This window comes from Protopterus annectens, chromosome 5.part0 (genome assembly GCF_019279795.1).
Source record: "Protopterus annectens isolate FY-2018-M chromosome 5.part0, PAN1.0, whole genome shotgun sequence".
Taxonomy (NCBI): Eukaryota; Metazoa; Chordata; order Ceratodontiformes; family Protopteridae; genus Protopterus; species Protopterus annectens.
The window spans coordinates 1592998453-1593018009 of NC_056735.1; the positions used below are offsets into that span (position 1 = coordinate 1592998453).

The window sequence follows — 19557 nt, forward strand, 5'->3', positions numbered from 1 at the left end:
TCTTTCCCTTGAGAAAGGAACATTCTGTGGTTTCTCTTGAGAAATGAGGTTTGGAACAGACCATTTTGTCCCGGGACATCTTCAAGTGGGCTAGATACATAGGTTATCAGGAATTTAGAGAAACAAAAGGGACGATAGGGTTAATTGGGATCGTGGAATACTTTAGGAGGAAATGAGATGTGTGCTGTTATATGAAAAGGTAAGGAATGGCAGAGTGGGCATCAGTTGGTGACCTGAAGGAAGTGGGTCAGAGGTGGAAGTGCAGGTACCAGTGGCTGTCTACCATTGATAGCATGTTGCACAGAGGTGTTCAAGTGGGGGAGCTCAAAGTAATAGTTGCTGGTCTGCTGGAAGTTGTTGAAGTAAGTGGTTTTGGTGGGCTGGATGTTCCGGTTGTTGAGGTGGTGCACAATGAGGTCACAGGGAATCCTATTTTACTTGTGGTTCTTTAAGGTATGCTGCATTTGGTGCAGTTTGGGTAATGTGTCGAAGAGGGTGTATCTTGGGACTGGGTTAAGCAGGGTTGGGGAATTTTATGAAGGGTCGATGTTCTAGCATGTGGGTGGATGCGCAGATATCATAGGCATAGGAAGTTACTAAGTTAAGGGTATTAGGCCCCTTAAGTCTTTTATTGTCTAAAGGGCACATAGGTGGAGCCATATGGGGAATTGGTATCTCTGGTTTTGGTAATTGACTGTGTAGCAGGATTGTGGATGGGTTTAGTTTTTCTTTGTCTAATTATTAATTTTGTTGAGAATTCTTCCGTTGGTAGAAGAGTGTTACTTTTATTTAGAAAAAGACTTTTAATGCAATGTTTTGTTTTATTTCACATGGATATCTGTTGTACTGTTATTATGTGAGGTGGGAGGTAATTTTATGGAGATCTTTGTTAGGACATTTTAATTTTCAGGGGTGTTTTGCATATGGTAGTGGCTGCATTTTATGCAGTTGATGAATGAGATATGCTCTTGGTGGTGCATAATGGTCATTAAGAACTTGGATAATGTTTGTGTAGTACTTACAGTCTTTACTTTTACATATTAGTGTTAGTGCAGATGGGGTCATGCAGAGTTGGTATTACTTGGGGAACTGAGAAAATGTGGAGTCAATAGGAGAGAGAAGAAGCTGATGAGGGTTTTGGCTGATGGAACAGTATAAAAGGAGGTCACAGGCTGCCAGCAGTGCAGCTGAATATGGTGTTGTTGGGTTTGTTGTATTTTTCTTCTCTGTAGTCACAAGGTAATGTCTTGTGTTGGTTGGATCTTGTGCGGGGAGCATTAGGGTTAAATTTTACACTGTCTTATGGGTAACGGGGGTCTTCTTTGGAATGGGTTAGATAGTGTTTCAGATATCAGGAGTAGAGGATTAGAGGGTTGCATTGCATAAGTTAGGCTTGTGAACTGGATTAGGGGGTTTGGATATGAGGATTTAGCATTGAGTTACTGCATTTTCAGGAGAGACCATGTTGGGTTGATTCACTACATTCTGGACGATTATAGCATGTCATGTGATCTGGTGGTTGGTCAGGTGGTATCATTGGGCATTCTCAAATTTGTTGACAAATTGTGTTGGGTTAGTTTTGCCTTGCTTGATTTATTGTTGGTGGTGTATTTGGGGTTGTACTGCTAATGGCCATGATGGTGGTTTAAGTGTGCTATTGTTTATAATGTGTAGTTGGTGTGATAGTAGCATTTTATTAAATGGAATTTAAGAGTTTTAAGAGAGGTATGACATTCATTAAAAAAAAGAGGTTTTTCGTTGGGCGTTAAGATGGGGTTGCAATGTGGCATGGTGATATGCATTTGCTTTTGCATGGTTTTAGTGGCAATGGGTTTAGTATTGTGGTCCATTGGTTGGTAATGATTTTGGAATCATTGCAAGGTGTTCATTGGTCGGGTGGTATGTGCAGTAGTCATGAAAGGTTATGAGGTTTTGGGTTGCTACCTTAGCATAGGAGAGAGGGGCCATTGGTTGTTTTCATAGGTTAGGTAATTGGCTGTTTTTCATTAGTTATGTATAGGGATAGGAGGTAATGACTTTGATCCATCTTGGTTAGGGAAGATGGTTACACTGAATGATGTTTGGCCTAGTGTCTTTCTGGTGGTTAGATTCCAGGAAGTTGTTGGAGAGAGGGGGAACAGTCTGACCAAGCTGGTGGGTGAAGAAGAGGGGCAGGCTTGCCTTCTTCTGTTCCCCCTCTGGTAGTGGATGTGCTTTTCAATAAGTTGGGAAGGAAAGTGAGTGGCTACTCTGTTGGATAAGTTAATAAGCAAGATGAGCTGCTTATTTGGATGGTGGAGTAATTCAATAAATTGAAGGTGAGCGGGGTAATGCTGCCTTGTTAGTGCAATGATAAGCGAGCAGGTGGGGGATACTGCTTATCAAGGGTGAGTTGGTTACACTGCCCTTATGGTTATTTTATGCTTTCCTTCCACTGGATGTTATTATCACCTGTGTCATGTTTTTGGTTGAAATTTATAATCATTGGTTAACAATCATGTTTATGGAAGTTTAACAAAGGTCATCAAATGTCATTCGGTGTTGTGTGTTTATTGAAGTGGAACAGGACAAATGAGGTTTGGAACAGACCATTTTGTCCTGGGACATCTTCAAGTGGGGCTAGATACATAGGTTATCCGGGATTAAGAGAATAAGAGGAGGAAAGGGTTAATTGGGATGAAGGGATGCTTTAGGAGGAAATGAGATAAGGGTAGGGAGGGGCTTAGAGGGTTTTATCAAGTGTAACTGAGGTAGTAGTCACATTTTTGCGTGAACTTGCTACCCTCCATCCCTCCTTTTTATTAGTGGGTTTGTGGCTATTTTAGTTTGGGAAGGTGGAGGGTGGAGAAGAGCGGCAGGCTTGCCCTCTTCTGTTCCCCCTCTGTTGGTGGATGTGCATTTCAATAAGTTGGGAAGGAAAGTGAGTGGTTGCTCTGTTGGAGAAGTTAATAAGCAAGCTGAGTTGTTTATTTGGACGGTGGAGTAATTTAATAAATTGAAGGTGAGAGAGGTAACGCTGCCTTGTTAGGGCAAAGATAAGCGAGTAAGTGGGGGACGCTGCTAATCAAGGCTGAGTTGATTATACTGCCTTTATGGTTATTTTTTTCTTTCCATTGATGTTATTATCACCTGTGTCATGTTTTTGGTTGAAATTTATAATTATTGGTTAGCAATCACGTTTATGGAAGTTTAATAAAGATCGTCAAATGTCATGCGGTGTTGTGTGTTTATTGACGTGGAACAGGACAACTATTATTTCTGCACATCTCATGCTTAGCTAGCAAGATTATCTTTTCCCTTCTACTGAACTGAGTTTCCCTGAAAATGCATGCATTAATGAAACACGTCTGACTCTTTATTCTCAGGCCTGTTTTACTATTTATTCTACCTTATGCCTAACAACTACTTTTAAGTGAAAAATCTCAATCTAACAGCTTCCATGAGGTCCCTGATGAAAGTTTACAGGGACTTTCTTTTATAGTTACCTCCTATCTGTTTTATTAACTACTCTAATATGATTTGACTATATGGGCTTTATGCCACCTCACTTATAATCTGCAAATGTGTCCTGATAGATGACAATGTCCTTTATGGTTTGAAAGGTACTATTTTTTAAAATATCTTTAACCGCTACATATGCAGGAAATATACCTGCTTCAGCGATTACCCATTACCTAGATCCAAAGTCTTTAGAGTTTTTAAGTCTATGTTCTGATGTATGTGTGATGTACTTAACATATGAACATTATTTTGAAAATCAGTGTCTTTTAATTCTGTGGTTTCTAAAACTGATTGGGCCAGATAATTCTTTTAAGCCTGCTGTTTCAGGAACATCAAGAAGAAAATGCCACATACATTTTTAACTTGTCTTTGTGAGTCTTGAGTCAGGTTAGACAGAGTACAAACTGTTAACCATTTCTTTTCCCAATTTCTGTATGCTGTAATGGTAAAATTACACTGTCTATTGCCTATGTTTATAACCTTATGAACTGGTGCCATATCATCTCTCTCTTATAGAAGATGAACCCTTTCCCTGTTGACAATAGATTTAAATCATCAAACACAGTACTGATTTGTCCATTCTCTTTTTTATTATATAGCCTATCAAGCACAATGGCTATTTTCTGAAGACTTAACTGAAATTGGCATTATAGGGATACCTTTATAACTGGTCTTGAAGAACAATTACCATATACTGCATTAGCTTGTGTCTGTAAATTTTCAGCTAGATCTATTAACGGATTTATTTACCTTTTTACTTTCTCTGTGCTGTAAGAGATGCCTGCCTTCTAAATTTGTGCCTTAAATATCCTGTAAATATTTATGAGCTGTAAAAGTTTACTAAAACCTATGCTTTCTGCATTTCATATCTACAGCTTTGCATACTCTGTCAGTGTCCTTTCAACTCTCTGTCTAATGTACAATAAATATGTAAAGTGGACTATAATCTATAATTTAATTAAAAAATTAAGGCTGCTCGGTTAAGCCTTAAATATATTAAATAGCTATTTACCTATTCTTTAGATAACTCATCTTAATATGCCTGTTACAAATAATTCTGTCACTTTATCCTTAAAACTAATGACTGCTTGTGATGTGTGATGTACTAATGCTGTTTATAAATAATTCTCTCATTTAATCTTAAAACTAATGAATGGATAATGTGAACTGTGATGTATGAATGTTATAGTTTGAAATCTGACTAAAATGTACTATACTGAACTCATAACTGAGTATGACTGTCGTATTCTGAAACTTGATTGAAAATTACCTAATGTTGTATTCTGAAATTTGACTGAAATGTACCATACTGAATTCATAACTGAGTATGAATGTCATATTCAGAATCCTGACTGAAATTTACATTAGAGTGATACATATTTATACTGAACATATAAAACAGCCGTGAATATTCTAGAAACTACCAAAATTAATATTAAATGAATATCTCTTTGCCAGTGATACCTGAACACAGATAAAAGCCTAAGTGAACTTCCTCCCTAATCCAATTCAAGTGCATCTTGAACAATTGTATGGGAAACCAGAAATTCATCCGTGGTTTGGCACCTATGTCTCTGATGCAAACAGGCAACCTGTAAATGGTTCATCTCCCAGGCTCATGCTTACACTTCTCTAGGGTATCAGAGCTCGTCAGAGATTTGGGATGCATGGCTAGGCTTAAAAAGGCCCTTGTGGCCGTTAGTCTATTAAACACCAATGAACCTATAACACATTAAGTGAAGGCTAGTATTGGTATGCGACTGTATAAAAACATAAATGAGGTTTGCTAACAAACCAATTTATCCAGAGCCATCTTCAGGTGGGGGTCAAATAGAAATACTAATGAGAATTAGTAAGGTAGGGGAAAGAAGAAAATTGGGAGGGGGGGTGGAATGTAGGAAGATTGGGAGGAAATTAGGTAAGTATAGGGAGGAGCATAATGGGTTTTATGCAAGTGTAACTGGGTAAGGAATCACTTAACTGTGTAAGGAATTACATTTTGGCTTGAACTTGCTAAGGCAAGTACCACATCCGAGATGACCAGTAGGTACTTCTTGTTCAGGTAGACCTCGGATTAACAGATTAACAATGGTTAGTATGGGGGAGTAAGTAGAGTGAGTGTATATATATATATATATATATAGATGGTACTGTGCTTTAAGGCATGTTGGTATGGTCTAAGTGGACTAGGTTTAGAGGGTCTGTCATAGCATGGCAGGGCAGTAGCTACAGGTTTGAAGATGAAGGGAGCTGCTAGATGGATAGTCTCTGGGTTAACGGAGGTATTTTTGGACTGTTGCTGTAAGGGATTGGTGAGTTAGTGGTTCACAGCTTTTGGGTTATTGCAGTTCTGTTTACTTGTCCCCATTTGTTAAGGAATCCCAAGTTGTGTGTGGCGTTATGGCCATTGCGGTTACTTAGTAATGTGGCAGGTTCTTTGCATCGGGCTTGGTGTGACTTCTGGTCCCTTTATTAGAGTTTTGGTCTGGCATAATGGTTGAGATTTCTGCTTCACAGACTGCATGCTACAGAGTTTGCTGTTTGGTGTACAGTTTAGGAGAAAATAAACCTCACAAAAAACCCTGTGCTTGTACTAGAGTATATTAAATATGTCATTAATAGCTGTCATTGATCTGGCATGCTCGGTTATGGGAAGTACTTGTTTAGATGTTAGTTACATTTCTGCTTTCACTGTGTTGTGGTGTACTAAGCTACTGAGTTTTATGATAAGCACAAAGTGCTTTAAGACATAAGTTAACATTCCTGGCACAAGAGTTTGCATTGCAAAATAACTGTTGGTGGTGGTGAAGTGGCCATGCAGGTATCTTGCCATTGTGGTTGCTTTTGTAAGTTAAAGTGTTGTTTTTACATGGGCTGGGGTTTGAGACAAGTAATTGACAGGTGTTGTGCATGTGTGTGAACCCATAATGGCCATAAAGGGGGAGGAGGGAGGTTTGGAGACTCTCATGCATACCTCTCAACTGTACAGATTTTCAAAGAATGTCCACATTTTGCCTGATATTTTTGGTCCAGTTTTCATAAAATTTTGGTTTTCTGGCAATTAATGGCACTTTCTTAACGAATAAATTTAAATAATAATGACAGACATTTGACTTTTAGACTTCATACCCATCAGACAATTCATGCTAATACAGAACCTGTTATTTCTATCAACTTTACGTTTGTAAGAGCAATATTTAAAAATTGTCCCTACTTTTGGGCCTTTGCCCACTTTTATTCATGGCTCTGTCCAGAGTTCTTGCTGTAAGAGGTGGAGAGGTATGCTCTCATGGTGTTGGCAGCTTTTGACACTCAACCATTTAGACCTGCATTCAAAACATTAAATCTTTTGCTAGGATGTTGGCAGAAGTTCTGTGGTAAAACAGTTTAAATGATATATTTTGTGTATCACTATCTATGCTGATGCTACAGTTTGCCAGATTGTTCTCATTACTTTGCTTTCTCTCCCAGCACACTGGGAATTATTAGTCACACATAATTTCCAGTATCTGTTTGTATGTGGGAGTTGTGCCGTGACCTTTGGCTGTGGGTGTCCAGGGTTTTACCATGCATTTTGCTTTGTTCCTCCAGGAGCTTGTGGTTCTCTGACATACCACAGCAGGCTGGATCAGCTGGGTGAAGGTGCATGTTTATGTTTCAGGCCATGTCATTTAGAGGGCATAGTGGGATTGAACCTTTTGTTCTAGCAACTTTCCACATTTGTGCTGGAAATGGTTGCAGCCATTGGGGTTAACTTAGCTGTCTGCAGGGAAGAATCTTCAGTCATAGGAGTGGTTGTGATATAAACAGCATTCCCATTGGTAAGTCCTCTAGCATTCAATCTCCATAGGAATATGGAATAGCTGCTGCTGGAGCATGCTGTAAACATGGACAAAAGTCTATAGTTTAAACTTTTGCTCTTTCCTCTTCTGTTTGTGTAAATAAAGTGAAGGCATCTGCATATATTGAATTTTGTTTTTTTTTTTTGGTTGGGTTATATGGGCTCAGTCAGGGGGCAATTCACTGCTGCTGTGGTACTGAAGCTGCTGTGTGTGTAAATAAAGTGAAGCCATCTGCATATATTGCCTTTTTTATTTTGGTTGGATGAGATGGGTGAGTCAGAGGGCAGTTCACTGGTGCTGTGGTGCTGAAGCATTGCCATGGGTTTAAGGATGTGCTGGTGAGTGAGAAAATGGTTCCTGGTAACGGCTGTTTGCACAAATGTGCATAATGCAATTAACAGTCATGGAGAATTTTCTTTTGATTGTGAGCTATTCATAAATGAGATACGGCATTGTGATCATTCTGTGGCACTCCTAGTTGAAATTGTTAGTAGGTTATTTGGTAGGTCTTTTACTTTTGCCATTTGTTCGATATTGTGGGGGTGGTGACTTCATTTTTGAGATGGAAGGTTGAGAGCTATGGGTTATGGCTTAAATCTTTTCCTGCACGTCTTGCCAGTGAAACTTGTTAGCATGGATATGGGTATGCAGTGCAGTTAAAGTCACATTGCCGGGTAATGGGGATACATATCTCCTCTTTTATCTTAGTTAGTTAGGGTTTTTGCTAGAGTAGCATCTGCACATGTCAGAGTAGACCTGAGCTGGATATGGAGTATGTGTTTAGTGCACATGGCCGTAGGTGGCTGTAGACACATGTTAGTGCGCTAAGGTGCTCTTGATGACAAACTAGTCCTGTAGGCATCTGAGTTGGTAGTGTCAAGAAGTTGAGTGGGTTAGATACTTCAGAACCAGTATATGAAGCTATGTGACTTTGGGTTCATAGGTCACCTATTTGTGACTTGAATATTGAACACAAAAGGGGAATAGAAGGTGCAGGGGGGGGGGAATAATGAGAAAGAAGGCTTAAGCTGCAGTATATGGTAAACTAGGAATGTGAAGAAGGGAAGAGTGAGAGGGGGGTAGTACATTTGCTGATACAGGGGGTTAGAGTTGAGGTAGATAGTCTTAGGGCAGAGAGTCTGTTACTTGGAGGCTCATTTGGTAACTAGTGTAGAGGATTAAGGCTATGAGTTACTAATAGGCTGTTCTTGCAGTCCAGTTGCACCTTTAATAGGTTATGATTATTTTTGTCACAACTATGTACTGTTTTAGCCAAGTAGTAATAGGGCCTTGGATGTGGCAAGTGAAGGCAGGTTTATTGAGGGCATTCAGAGGGTTGGCAGGTGGTCTTTAAATGTATTTGTTTTTCTTTACCCCTATATTTCAGAGGATTTACATTTGTCTTTTCTTTGCAGAAGATGGTGCTACAATGCGTGTTTCAGCTGCTAGAGTGCTACACAGTCAGGTCACAGCTGGTATAAGTGCAGAGTTCATATTAGCTGGTAGTTCGAAGGAAGTGGTCTCATCAGGTGATGGATGTTACTGAAATGGGTGTTTTGGCTGCTGAAGCAGACTGGAGTGAGATCACAGGTAGTGATACATTTTTATGTGAGAGTTTGTATGGTATGGCAGTAGTGCAGGGACTGGTAAGGATGAGATACGTCAGGGGCATGGTGAAGCAGGTGTTTATGCTTAATTATGGGGAGTTTGGGGTTATCTATAGGTGGGATGTAGTCATAACAACTGAGGTTAGGTTAGATTTTGGGATCTGATTGAATGATTAGCCAGGCAAGCCCCGGGGGTGGGGAGGGGTGCCTTTTGACCTTTTCACCTACTGCTTTTAGTTGGAGGAAGGGTTTGGAATGGGGGAGTATGTGAATATTTGAATTAATTGATGTGGATGGGGTTCATCTGGTGGACTCAGGAATTTCAAACAGTACGTAAGGCTTTAGAGGCTTTAGTGGCTTAGTGCCTACATGAGAGGGGACATCTGGGTGTTAGGTTTCCTTAGGTGTTAGGTTTCATTTATTGCATGATGGTTTGTTTGCAGAAGGATACGGCCTTGCCAATACTGCTAAGTTAAGGAGGATGAGGGGTAGGGCTGGGGTATGTTTGTGGGTGGGATGTGGGTTTTGCACATTTGTTTGAAGTGTGTGGGCAAGTATTCAGCTGTGCAGGTGACAGACGGGAAGGCATGTTATTTAACTGAGTTTGCAGCAGCCTGAATTATATAGGCTATATTTGCTGTTACATGGATTTCAGTATAGTTTGGGTAAAGGGACTTTTCAGGGGTGCAGAAAATGGGTGTCCTTTCATGGGTCAAAGGGAAGACTGGGGGATTCATTTTCCCATTAATGTATGAGTATTGTGTGAGCTGCTCATGCCATTTTCTGATTCAGACGTTGCTCGTGAATTAGGAGATGGGGATTTCTTAAGGATTTTCTATTGAATCAATGAGGGCGGGGATTATAAAGAAAGGACGTGATTTTGAAGCTTTGGAGGAGTAGGAATGGGGTCAGGTAGGCTATTGGGTCTGTCTGATATTCTTTCCTTTGGACTGCTAGAAGGTGGTACATTATAGGTATGACTTTTTAAGAGTAGGTAAGGCTTGATGGAGCATTGCAGGTATGTGAGTGTTGGGCAATAGGTGAGGAACTCAGTGTTCTGTTGGCTAGGCTGAAATTATAAGGCTTAAATGGGGCATGGTTTTGAGTCTCCTAGCAAATGTTGTCACAGTTTGTTTCTTTATTGGATGCAAGTGTTGCACATTAAAATTAAAGCTTTAAAGGGGAAATCCAAGGGCAAGCAGCAGATTAAGGATGTTGTTGAGTTTTGGTTGATGTATTAGGTTGTCCATGCGGATTTGCATTGGTTTACAAATGTGAGTAAAACATAGAGCAACAAATCAACAGGCCAGGTAAAACCCAAAATCCAAAGTCTTTAATAAAATGTCTTCATAAGCGCTTTCGGGACAAGCCCTTCTTCAGAAGAACAGTAGGATTGTAAGCATCCTATAAATGTAATAGACATCAATGGTGGAGTTTCAAGTTATCTAATCTAAGAAGGAAAAAGATAAGCTTTTTGAGAAGATATAAAAGTCCCTCCCTCGGTTCAAATAGGAATAATTATAATAAATTAAAAAATATATACCTCTTGACTATTAGGAGAGTAAGATCTAATTATGATGCATACTTAACACATAATCTGAAAAATAATAAACACTTATGATACTATAGTTTGGATGATTCTTTGTGTATAGTTTTGAAAGATGGTTTTCAGAAAATTACTGACTCAAATGCTTTAGTGAACTTGTTTGTAAATGGTTTGTTTATTAATTACTCCCAAGAGATCTTGGGAAATGATTTACCCATATTAGTAACAGGTAATTGTCCCATTATGAATGAGGACATGGCAAAGCAAGCCTTATGTAAAATTAATCAAAATTCAGCAGCAGGACCTGATGGTATTAATTGATGCTTCTTAAAATGAATATCTCAAAAGTTGATTCCATGTTTAATTTATTTGCTTCAAAAGTCAGTCAAGGAAGGATTTGTTGAAATGTAAAGCAGGTTATATGGTAGAGAACTATCAATCTATTAATTTGACTGACATATAGGGTTTGTCCGTTGAGAGGACACTGTGGCTTTCATGTAAGCATTTTCTGGATTTCAGCTCCAATATATATCAGTATGGATTTCTTTCAGGGAGATCATGTGTTCCTAATTTGATAAGGTTTGATGACCAGATTGTTTGCTCATTGGATAATTAACTAGCCATTGATGATATGTTTTTGGATTTGGCTAAGTCTTTCGATTCCATCCCCAATAAAATAGTTATAAGGACTTTAATGAGAACTGATAACTGTATGTAGCTTAATAGATATCCAAATGCTACTGTGTAGAACCTACAGAATGACTATTAAAACCTCATACTCGAAGTATTGATTGATGGTCAAGGGAGTGCATCAGGGTTGAGTCTTGGTGCCATTATTATTTGGTTTAGTGATGTCAGAATGTCCAAAATCTAACCCTGTATGATTAAGTAAGTTTACCAACGATATTAAGATAGGGTGAGGAGTAATTGATACTAGTGATTGGTGTCTGTTGCATTCTTACTTAGGTAACTTATATAAATGGATAACAACCAAAGTTATGATATTTAACAATGAAGCTGTACTATTTTGCATTTTAGGCATAACAACAATCAATATTCTTACATCCTGAACAATCACAGCAACCAGCAAATCAGCCATCAAACTCAAAACTTGTCGAAGAATATGTTTAATACCAAAAGTAGGTTAACAACATCAACGGTTTAGCACTTTCATCTGTAACACTAAAACTTCATTAGAGCTATGAATGTACTGCTTTTGGAAGCCATTTCAAAACTTAAGTGCAGAAGACACACCTCACAGTTTAACCAACCACAACATGTTGTAGCTGAAATCAGTACCAGAGCTGCACTCTTGTTTCATCCTTGACAATCTGATTTGTGATTCTTCTGAGGTAATGAGAAATCTAGATATCATGGAAGATACAAATCTTAAACTATGATGTTAATTTGACCAACATTGTTAGGAAATGTTATGGTCGTATGAGGAATGTCTTTTGATGCTTCTTAACAACAGATAGTCAATTGTTACAAAGATCTATTTAACAAGTATAAGACCTGTTCTCCAGTAACGTCTGTTAGGCAAAGTTTAAATCAGCTAATGTTAAGTTTGTTAGTTTATTCATTACACCATTGAACCATTAAAATAACTCTGTTGGTAGGTATAAAATTCAAACCCTTTTACATCAGATGTGTAACTGCTCAATAAATATGCTGTTATGAATGCCATTAACTTCCACATCAGTCTCAATATTTGAAGAACAAAACGCATTAGTATGTTTATTTCTGTTTACTAGCGCATACTGTACAATGTTTTCATTAATGTTCATTGGCTTGTGCAAACCTCTATAACAGTATGAAGAAAGAGAGCAAGCAGAAGTCAAGCATAGCCACATGCAGTAAGGCTGCTGCAGGAAGTGTCTGTTAGACCAATCATACAAACCAGCGAGTCAGATAAAAAAGTGTTTCAATGAGGGAAAATCTAATTTTCATCTAATTTGCATGTCTCCAAATTGCTCTGTGATTACCAGAACAACAAACAGACACTTTTCTGTTGCCCTTGCAGTAATTACTATTGGTTGGCAATACATCCTATTACAACAAGCAGCCCACTCATCCATTTTTCCACACACATATACACATCCAAATTCATATACACACACTCACACATACACATATACACACTCACCTGACACCGCTGATATCTCTACAGTGTCTCATTCAGTGAACACCCCTTCACACACACACACACACGCACACATATACATACAAACCTCACAACACTATCTGACTGTTAAACTCCCAAGCACTTATTTCAAACCTGACCTCAGCAGTTGAATGTAATGAGTGAATACACACTTTTAGATGAGTTCATTATTGCTCCTGGTGGTAAGGATTTATGCAGCCAAGCGGTTCTTTGAATCACTTTGTTGTGTAAATGCCTTAACACTAGCACTTGTAGGGGAGAAGCACATGGCTAATTGCCATATGCTGCTCCCTCAAAATGCCTCATTAGCATTTTTGTTAGGCCACAGGAACAGCCTACCATGGTGTTGCAAAACTTCAAGGCAGGCACTGCAGTAGAGGGTTCTCTGGATCAGAAATGGTTACTGGCAGTGAAAAAAACAGCTTACCACTGATGGCAACCTTTCTTAATCATAGAGAATGTTACATACTGTTTTATTTTGTAGCAAAAGCAGTAGGAAAAGTCAATCCTTTTCTTTTAGTATAATGGTAATATTGTGAAATAGTGGCTGAAATGGAAGGAAAACATCAAGTGCTAGTAATTTTTTGTAATCTGTAAAATAAAGGAGATAAAAATTATTGAATTGTATTGAATTGCAGTTATATGTCAGGATTAATATACACCAGATGTTAGAAAAATAATTGACTGATGACTTTGCTTGTTTTGTTCTCAATAACTTTAAAAAGTCTACCTGATCTGATTACTGGCTAGTAAATTTTCAGGTCATATAATGTTAGGACTCCAAATTGTTTGAGAGAAATCAGTTATAAATACAAAATTCTGTTTAACTTAGGGGAGCAATAATTTTTATTAAGCTAGATGTCATTATATTAAATGTCAGATTTAAATATTAAATTTATTAAATATTTTTTTGAAGTGATGACGACATTTAGAGTTAGTATGAAACAATAGTTTGGGAATGCTGTTCTCCTTAAGTGCTGCTGTTTTTATACAGGAAATAGAATTTCATTGATGGGCATCTTTTTGTCTGATTCTAAGGAGTGCTAATATTTTAAAAAGTTGTTTGGCTAATAACAATAAGAGGAATTTTGTGAAAATATTGTTCCTTTTACATAATACCCAGTTTAACTGCAATTCACTGCAAATCAGCCACATAAAAATGGTAGTTAATATACAAGGGGAATAATATTGACTTTATCCTTTGTTGACCAGGTTAGTCCTACTTCCAGCCTCTTTTCAGAGAAACAGGTGGTATTTATTTTACTAGGTGAAATTTAACTAGGGCATTGGGCAACTTCCCCTACTCATAGCATATTGCTGGTGACAGTTACTGCTTCCAGTCCGAGCGTGAAGGAAGAAGCAAGAAGAAGGCATAGAGTGTATCACAAGTTGCAGTCATGCAAATTCATGAAAGAAAAGCAAATATTTTAAGATGGACTTGAAAAAGGAGGTGCAGAGAGACAATTTCAGAAGGGCAGATGTTTGTAGCTGATTATGTGAAGGAAGGAGCAGAATGTAATATGAAGTTGAAGGCACTCAAGCCTTCTTAAAAGCAGCTTGGTCTATTAAATTGGAGAATGGATGCACCCGTCATGGACTCAGAGGATATGTCTCAGCAAAATCTTCTTAAGGGAGAAGATTCAACACGATTTTGTATTTTTATAACCCAACAGTTAGGAAGGTTGCAGGATATTTTTCTTAAAAGAAATGGTAGGCCAGAGTGAACTGGAGATCAAGATGACAGAATCATGGGGCAAAATTATGGAGAAGATATAGAAAGAGGAGGTGATAGAGACTACAGAACAGAAGAGATTGTATGTGCAGATGGTAAAAGAAGGGGAGAGAGAGAGAGAGAGAGAGAGAGACAAGTAGAGAGAGACAAGTGGAAGGAGTGAAAGAGATGGCAAGGACGAAATTTGTGGTAAGGCTAAGTAGTAAAGAAGAAAAAGGGCTGGAAAGATATGAGGTTTGGGATAGTGTGATTCAACCATTGGGTACTTCACCTAAAGAGGTAAGAGCTTTTATTCACATTAATAAAGAAACATATTGTGACATTTTGTTTCAGACTGGACAGTATATGGAGAAGTTTTTAGAACAGTTTCAGTTAATAAAAGACTGTAATATATGTTGAAAGCTTTTCATAGAGATACCAAAAAGAGGATTTTTGTGCAATTTCAAATGGAAGTTGAAAATACTTATTAAAGGGCTGCTTATGTAAAGAAGTTATGGAAACACAAAAAATATGATGATACAGAATTATGGATGGGAGTTGGGAATGTTAGGTAATTCTAAAAATGGGAATGCAGGTGGTAATAGAGGTTTTGTTAAATATAGGGAAAAACTGAAAAAATGTTTTTTTTTAGGAAAATATGACCATTTTATCAGTAATTGTGACAAAATAAAATGTTTTATTTGTGATAAGCCAGAGCATGAAGATAAGAAATGATATGACATGTAAAAAATGTGGGCAAACTGGGCATGCATGGGTGGATTGTGAAGAAAATGTAGAAGTTATAGAACAAGAGAAGATACAGGAATGTGTACATAATATAAAAAAGAAATGTAGGTGAGGAACATGAAGAACAGATTACTATTTAAGAAAATGGTACTTACGTATTATCGCAACCAGATTTTTACACTGCCATAATTTGGTACGTATTTGGAAACAGTCTGCTTAACCTAAGAAGGAGTCTGTGAAGAACTAAGCCTTGCTCTGTGGCCGTGGGTATGATCCAAGAAGAGGGGCAAGTGTGAAACTTGTTTCTTTTGTATGACGTGCGTCATAGCTCCTGTAACTCAACAGTGGTGCACTGCCTTGCAAGAGCTGCATCTCTCACCACAATGTCATCAAAGGGCAAGAGAGTCACGCAATAACGCAATACACCCTTTCAGCCTAGCAAAAGGTAAAACTTGCAAGGGCAAGGAGTGCTGCCTTACTTGGTGTATGTATGAAGATTTTCACTCCGGGTAGTAAGAAAGTGTCCCCATTTGGGTAGTAAGAAAGTGTCCCCATTTGGGAAGTACTGGACATACTTTATAGGTCATGAAAGCTAAAGTCAAAATCACTTCATGATTAAATCTTTTAAGAACAGTACTGAAAACATCTAACTGCCTTATGATGCACTTCTTCCCATCGTTTGTGCCATGTAGCAGTGTTTTCCTTTGCACCTGAACATATAGTTAAAAGTTGTTAAAAAGAGAATGTGAAGCAAAAGCAAAATTCCTGTGTTTGTGCTTTCCATCTCTGAAGGATTTCTTCCACACATTGAAAAAATCTGTTAGTCAGAATGCCAGTGGCCATAACAATTCAAGCGTGCGTGTGTAATGCACAGAAAAAAAAAAAAAACAGGACAAGGGTTTTCTCAATAGTTTCTCTGTAATCCAAACTTATTCCACAGCACAAGGGACTCGGAATACCACTTCACAGTGATTCATGGGCTCGTTGCTATTAAAGTATGTGAAACTCCGAAATGCAAAAATCTGGTTGCAATAATACGTAAGTACCAAGAAAATAATACAGAAATAATAGAGGATGAGAAAATGAAAATAATGAAGGAGAGAAGTGGTGGAATATGTAAACAGGAAAGCAATGAGGGGAAAAAGAATTCTGTAGGAAAAAGTGTGAAAGACAGAAAAAGGAAGCTTAAAAGTGTAATCATTTCAAGAAAAAAAGGTAAATAATAGATGTGAAAGTGAATTAATCTCACTTTAAAAGGAAGTCCAAAATTTGGGCAATAAATGTTAACAGTATAAAGAATATTAAAAGAAGAATAGGTGTATTAGAATGTTGTGCTTCACTTGAAATACATATAATTATATTAGAAAACACAAGAGTATTAACCAGAAGAAGAAAGGTTCCAAATGAAAGAGCTATAGGGTGAAATATTATTTGGAATATGTGAAAAGATTTATGTTCAGGAATAGGTGTGTTATGTCAGGAAACACTAAAAGTTGTAGATATTATGATAGTAAAATTGGGAAGAACAACAGAGATAGACATAATGTGGAAATATATGTATAGAATTATTACAATATATGCATGTGTCACAAAGATTGAAAGAGGGATAACACTTAAAAACTCTAAATTACATAAGAGTAAATATGGGAATAATATTAGTAGGGGACATTAATTGTGATGTAATAAAAATAAACAAAGAAGAAAGTGATGTTAGGAATGTATATGAGATAATGAAAAGTGGGAAGTAATACATATTTGACTTATAAAAGAAATGATATAAAACTAGAAATTGATTATTTTCTAATACCTAACAGTTTAAAAATTGTGCAAGAAGAAATAAAGCTAACAGGTTTTTTGGATCATTTAGCTATATGGGTAGAAGTGCAAGAGATGGAAGAATATATAAAAATAGCTAAAGGCATTAAGAGGTTTAATGAAAAAGATCTAGATTAAAAAGGTAGAAAAGAGATTAATCAGTTATGGAAAGATCATATATGCATGACTTTTTATGAAAACTGGATGAGTTGGTGGATATGTTTTAAAGAAAAGTATAAAAAGTGTTTTATGGAATGTCAAGCTCTGAGGAGAAGGATAGAGAAATGAAAATATAGGCAACTAAATCATCAGGAAGTATTTAGATAAGTGTTAAGAAAGTAGACATTTTTTATGAAAAGGAGAAAAAAAATCCATGAAATGAATCAGAAGAAGATTAAGAAAATGTTATATAAAGAAAAGTGTTTTACAAGGGAAAAAGGAAGAGGTGTCTCCATATTTGAATAAAATAGTAAAAGAGAATAAGAGAATAATAACATAATTGAAGAATAATGAAGGAGAGTGTCTATGCAACACAAACTATTTAAAATAATAAGAAAGCATATAGAAAATACTTTGGTAAAGGAAGAGATATAAGGCAGACAACAAGGGAAAGTTATAAAATTGAATAAGAAGGATAATAAGAGTTGAAAAAACATAAGTGCAGAAGAACTTAATGGAATTTTTAAAAGAACTTAATATGGAGAAAGCTATGGGAATGGATGGCATTCAATATCATATCTATAATGATAGGGTAGAATGGGAAATGTCTATTTCATAGAGGTATTAAATAAATGGTTAGAGAAAGGAGTAGTAGAATAATACATGTGTACTGGGGTCATGAACTTCATATGGAAAATAGGAGAAAAAGATGATACAAAACTGGAGATGAATAGTGTTTAATAATACAGATTATAAGATATTTATGAGAATAGTAAGTAAAAGACTAGGAAACAGAGTTGATAAATTGTTGAATATACAATTTTTGTTAAGAAAGAGAAAGAGCATCAGGATCTATTATGGATAATGAAAAAGTGATAGATGACATTATAAATAAAAGGTTGGCAACTAAAGTTATGTTAGGAGATGTGAGAAAAGTGACAGAATACAATATGAATGTTTATGGGAAATATTAAGAGATTATAATATAAATGAAAAGATAATAAAAATCAGTATGTTGGTATATGAGAAAATTAATGTGAGAGTAATATTAAATGGATGGTTAAGTAAAGAAATAAAAAAGTATGGGATAAGGCAAGGATGCCCTGTGAGTAGCATTTTATTTGTATTAGTTATGAATGTGGTTGTTAATAACATGAATAATATTAAATGTTGCAGTTTATAAAATAGCAGAAGCCATGCAAATTCCAATAATTCTTATATATGCAGATTTATATAGTCTTAGTTACTAAGAATAAGGAGTGGATGGAAGAAGGAATTAGGAAAACTAAATCTGTATTTAAAGATGTTTGGTTTATGTGTAAATAAAGACACAAATATAGGGTTCCGGTTTAGGGGAATCCTAGTATTTATTCAGTTCAATAATGATGATATAGATATAGTGGGGATCGTATTTGGAACAAGTGAGCATAGAGAGAAACAGTGAGAGAAAATTATACAGAAATTAAGAGAAATATACTTTTTTTGGGAAGTCATAAAAACTGTCATGTAAAAAATGTAGTTAATAAATTTGATTATTTTAGGCAAATTGGCCTATTTAGCAAGTGTATATATGATCCCATCTATGTATGAAAAAGATATATTCTTCAATGTATTTTCCTATATATGGCAATCAAGGCTAAATCCAGTTAGAAGAGGGATGTTGTATGTTACTGAAGAGGAATGGAGACTAGGTCTAATTAAGCCAATTGTTCTTTCGGCTTCTTTGAATCTTTATCAAGCTCTTGTAGGACTAAAATAAGAGAATACAAATTTAATAGATATTATATTGAAAGCTGAATATAAGGTTTTTGGAAAAGGATAGCTGTAGGGGAAAAAATGGAAAAAAAATATTTGAATGAAGATAAAAGAGTGCCAAAACAAATGTTTATGGAAATAATGTGGCAAAAACAGAAAAGAGTGGTATTTGAATATAATTAATTGATATTATTTTCTTTTACCATGAAAACATTTAGAGAATTAAAAAAGCTACTAAAATAAGATTTGCATGGTGTAGGAAAATATATAAATGTAAAGATTTTTTTGTGGAGACTGAAAATATTCAAACTGGCTGTTAAACCTAATATGCCCTAAATAGAATGCAAGAATGAGTGTGCAATCATTGCAGGGAAATCAAAACAATGGAAGATGTATTTTTGAAGTATTCTAGAGTGAAGAAGTTATGGGAAAAATATGTGAAGATAAAATGCTGAAATGTTTCAAAATTATTGAAGATTTAAATATGAATATGTTAGAATATAATACAAATGAAATATAATAGAAAATGAAATGAGGTTAAGAAAATCGATAAAGAGATATTCAATATTTTTTGGAAAATGTGTAATGAGAGACTCAATGAAGTGATATTTAATGGGAATGGATATTGTCTGAGATTATGAAGAAGATACATTTTTGGCTGTGGAAAAAAGTGTGGGGGATGGTTCAAGTATATTGGATGCACTGTATTG

General features: G+C 36.5%; 1 protein-coding gene across 1 annotated transcript in view; it reads right to left on the bottom strand.

Annotated features, from left to right (window-relative positions):
- NCAM2 (neural cell adhesion molecule 2) overlaps nucleotides 1-19557 on the bottom strand; it is a 2742482-nt gene that overhangs the window by 1965881 nt on the left and 757044 nt on the right. The window lies entirely within an intron of this gene.